We start from the raw sequence: 4702 nt of genomic DNA on the forward strand, positions 1-4702 counted from the left end.
CCAGGAAAAAATGTGTGCGCACCAAATAGCTTTTGTGAGGTAGTTTTGGTGGGACTTGCGCTCTTAAATTGGCCTCCTTTATGAACGCTGTCTGAAGATTACCCCTTCCTATGGTCAGAGTGAGCATTGCTATTCAGGGGGCAGCTATGAGAGTGGATCTCTCATTTTTCAGTAGTAGGTTCCAGCATCCAAAGGAGAGGAATTACACATTATTCTCAGCTTCATAACTCCTACTCTCAAAGAGGCTTTTTCAATCAGCTGGGGAATTTGCCTGAAAGTACTACAGTGTGTTATAGATCCGATTATGCTCTGTGCCACTGGTTACTTTTGGGCCTCAGAAACCGATCTCTGAATAACTCTCCTTTAAAGGAACCCAGTTTCTGCAAGGAAATAGGCCAGGTATTACAAGATTTGGGGGGGGGGGGGGGGGGGGGGGGGAACAGTCCCAGTGCATGGACAGTTTGACAATTTCCCCGTGTACGTCTCTCCTGCAGGCTTTGCTCCAGTCCTCAAAGTGAAAGCCTGTGTGTACTTTTGTTTTGAAAAACTTAACCATGGCAACGAAGAGCGTGCGGTCACTTGCATTTGCTTTTTCTGCAGGTAGAATTTTGCTGGGAAAGTGCAAACAGATTTTGCAAATTTGCCACAACCTAAACGTACCCCCCCAACCCCCACCGGGGAACAGTTCTTCTCAATGCAACTAAAGAAGTCCATGCGTCGTGGAAAACTACACCTGAACATTCAAGCCACATTGAGTGTGGGCATTTTTCAGCCAACCAGTCAACACAAATGAATCTTTTTTTTAACCTGTATAAATCATTTTTTAAATTACCCTCCTCATGGACATTAATGACAATTCCAAATTCCGTCTTGGTATCATCTGAGATGCCATGAAGGCTGAGACACGGAAGCGAACCATTGAATAGTGTGCTAAAAAGAAAGAAAAAAAAAACTATGGAAGGGTCCATCTCACAGGCAGAGCTACTCTCTCAAGAGAGAACACAGTCCCTTTCCTAATGGTTGATAGGAAGGTAGATGACACATTCAGTCCCGGGGCTGAATCCCTACCAAGTCTCACCAAACTCTAGTATGGATTCTCTGAGTGGGGGTGGGGGAGGTAATACCTTCAGGGTCCAAGGCGCAGGATGTGAGCCTTTCTACGGTGCTAGTCGGGGAAAATGTAAGAGCCAGCAAATCAGATATAACACTTAGGTGGGTGTTCCAAAGGGGAAAAAAGGTTAACTGTAAAGTTCGTCAGTAGTAAGGCACCAAATACATTTCCCTCACTGTAACATCCATGTTCAATGGAAAAATCCACTTCAGCTTGATCGAAGTGTCCTTGAGTATTTGGCCCCAGGGTATTCTTACTCCCAGGGGACAGAAAATAAGGCGCCCAAGAGTGTAATGAGGTCTTCTAGTTTAAGTGGTTCTCCATTTTCCAAAATAGTTGTGGCCCACTGCTGGTCTCCAAAAACTCCTTGCTCTCCCAAGACAGAGATTCTGGGTAACGTCTCCAAACTGGGTGAGGTTTGTGCATACTGTGGCAGGAGCGAACCTCCGGGTATTGTTGAGTATGATCTCAATCTCTCAAATTCTCTGTCAATGCCCTTCTCAGTGCTTGCATTATGCCAAAGAGAGCCTCCTCCTGAAGTTCATAAGGTGTTATATACACAGGCCACATGTCTAGATGCGCCTCAAAGCTCTTTCTAATCATTCCAGTGCCACCCAGTACAATTTCTGCACCTTTCTGCCACATTTTTTGGTCTCTGATTACATCGTCTGATACTTGAAGATCTCTCTCTCCATACGATGCACAGAATAGTCACTTGTTACTGGCACTTCTATCAGCAATGCTGTTCTTGTGCTTTTCTCCATTACATGTCTGGTTTTCTTGCATTTGTTGGGATGGATATGTCTCAGGTGATCATAACTTCTTCATTCTCTACAGTTCTCTAAGGGTCGTGATCCCAGCACTTTTCTGGGGCAGCGACAATATAACGTTTACACAATTTCCAGGGCAAGAGCCCTGCTATTTTATTATACTTTTCTGTATGCAGGCCTTCTGACATCAACACAACATCCAGCAACAATGTGTGGAACCTCTGGAATTTGTTGCCAGAGGATGCAGTTAGTGCATTTAGTGTAGCTGGGTTTAAAAAAGGTTTGGATAAATTCTTGGAGGAGAAGTCAATATACTGCTATCAAGTTGTTATAGAGAATAGCCACTGCTACTACTGGCATCAGTAGCATGGGATCTACTTAATGTTTGGGTACTTGCCAGGTACTTGTAACCTGGATTGGCCACTATTGGAATCAGGATGCTGGGCTTTTGTTGGATGCTCGGTCTGACCCAGTATAGCAACTTATGTTCATTTCCACTTCTGTTTTACAGAATCTGCATTTCTCTGTTTTACCGTTTTTTTCTATGCTGGCAATGAACCATCTTTGTCGGTAATCCATAACTATCCTGTGCTGCAATGATCAAGTTCTCCTCTTGAGGTCTAAACTCACTTCTCCTTAACCATTCCCGAGTCCAATCTTGATTCAGATGAGGTTTCTGAAGCAACTCTCTCTATTCCCCACTATATTTATGCTTTTGCCAATTGACTTTCCTTGTCTGCTGTTCAGATTCTTTAAAAAGTTTTTGCTCTTGTTTTGAAAAGTCCTTTGCCTCTTTCCTATCATGTGCTGGTAAATTCTCACTCAGTTCTTCCATTTGCTGAAACGATCATCTGAGCTTAAGGGATGGAGACCGATTTTGTCTGCCTCCCTTTCATACTTCAGCACTGTTAATGCAGTTAAGTACAGATTTATATGTATAATGTGTTTTATTTCTATAAAGCCCACACTTCCTTCAACTCTTGAAATATACAATCGTGGCATAGACAGATTCCTATAGATTGCCTGATGTGCATGAAGACGTTTTCTTGTTCTTACATACACTTGTTTAAGTTCTCTATCAGGCCACTCTACTCTTCCAAAATAATAGAAGAGTGAAGGAATTGCAAGTTGAATAATAGCTTGTATCTTATTTTATGCTGTTGAAAATCAGTCTCCTCTAGCATTCTCTACTGGTCTTTTCTCTCAGTAGCCTGTGCTGAATTTGTTCTCCTTCATCCACTCTCCACCCCCTACATACTTGCACCCGCCTTCCTGCTCAAGTTATTTTATGCTTCAGCCCACAGTCAGACATTTTCGGTTTTACTTAGTTTTCCTTTGTGGAACGTCGCCTTAGTACATTTATCCAGGCCATACGTCATCCTGATATCATCTGAGAAACTCTTCCCTACTCTGAGCTGTTCTGCTAAGTGATCATCATGGGAGCTATAAATCTTCAAGCCAGTAGGTGTGATATCTGTGGATCATTAGTGTCTCTGGAATTAAGGCAAAATCCATAGTTCAAAGAGTTACTCATTAGGTTGAGTGCCAGGCAAAACCAGAGTGGTGAAAGGGAGTCTCCATGCAATATTCCTTGCCGGATTTTGACATCAGGGATAACGTATTGTCCATCTTCATAATTCTCCTGTGAGGGGGTCTCCAGTGTTTCTTCAAATGAAATCTTTGCACTCAATCGTCCTCTCAGATGTTACACTGGATCTTTCAGACTGAAAGAAATTCCTCAAAAAATCTAACACAGCAAGGAAAGACAACCTCCTTTCTTTTCCCCTCTTCCTGGGCAGGAAGGGCGGGGGGCACAGGAAATTAAAAAAAAATAAATCTCCAAATACTTCACAAAAGGCAGAGATACCACATTCCAGCCACTGGATTATGCATCGGAAAACTTAGTTGTTTCTCTTCCTGGTTATTCCCAGAGAAGGAGGGGGGGGGGGTTCCCTCTCAAAGCAGAACTAGGAGAAAAACCAGGATAAATCCCAAACCATTCTTAAAAACCACAAACACGGAGTCACATTCCGCCAGCGCAGGGTGAGTGGACCACTAATAGGCTCTCTCACTTCCTATCCTGCGTAGCCAGGAGTGTGTGCCCCAGCCAACACAGGAATAAGGGAACAAAGAAAATGATTCTCTCTCTTCAAAACAAAAATCCCGCATCGTTCTCATGCGTCACACGCTCTCCAGCAGGCAGGAGCCTACCTCTGCAACAGCCTTACAGGCCCTACCATTAGGGCCAGATTCCAGTGGAGACCCTCCTCATGGGGGTCTTCTCTACGGAGAACAAAAGAAAAGCCATTCTGTGCATAAATTAATATGGGGCTGACAGGTGAAGCCGAATTCAGGTTTCCTTTATTTTAGGTGATTCTGAGTCACCCACAGGTTCTGGGCGGCCAGCATGGCTTTCCAGAGTTGGGTGGGTGAAGCAACATCAGTGGCCGAGCTGAGGTCAAGGCAGGCAGAGAGCGAAACAAAGCCTAGGCCCAGGCTGAGATCAAGGTAAGGAGAAATCCGGCCAGGGGAACACAATAGGACAGACAGGAGAGGGCAGGGCAGAAACACACAGAAACAAACTAAGGACATGCCAGGAACAAAGAACAAGGCACGAGCGCGCAGGAACACAAGCCAGGAATAAGGCAGGACCGTGCTGTGGCAACCAGCACTGCAGAACAAGCAGGAGACCCATCGTGAAGGCACAGGAAGGCGGCTCTGAACTTCTTTTTACACGAGGCAGGATGTGATGTCACCTGTGCGCGTCACAGGAATTCCAGCCAGCAGGCCCTATTGAAAGGGGCTCAGGAAGTGCAGGAAG

The sequence above is a fragment of the Rhinatrema bivittatum genome, chromosome 15 (genome assembly GCF_901001135.1).
Source record: "Rhinatrema bivittatum chromosome 15, aRhiBiv1.1, whole genome shotgun sequence".
Taxonomy (NCBI): Eukaryota; Metazoa; Chordata; class Amphibia; order Gymnophiona; family Rhinatrematidae; genus Rhinatrema; species Rhinatrema bivittatum.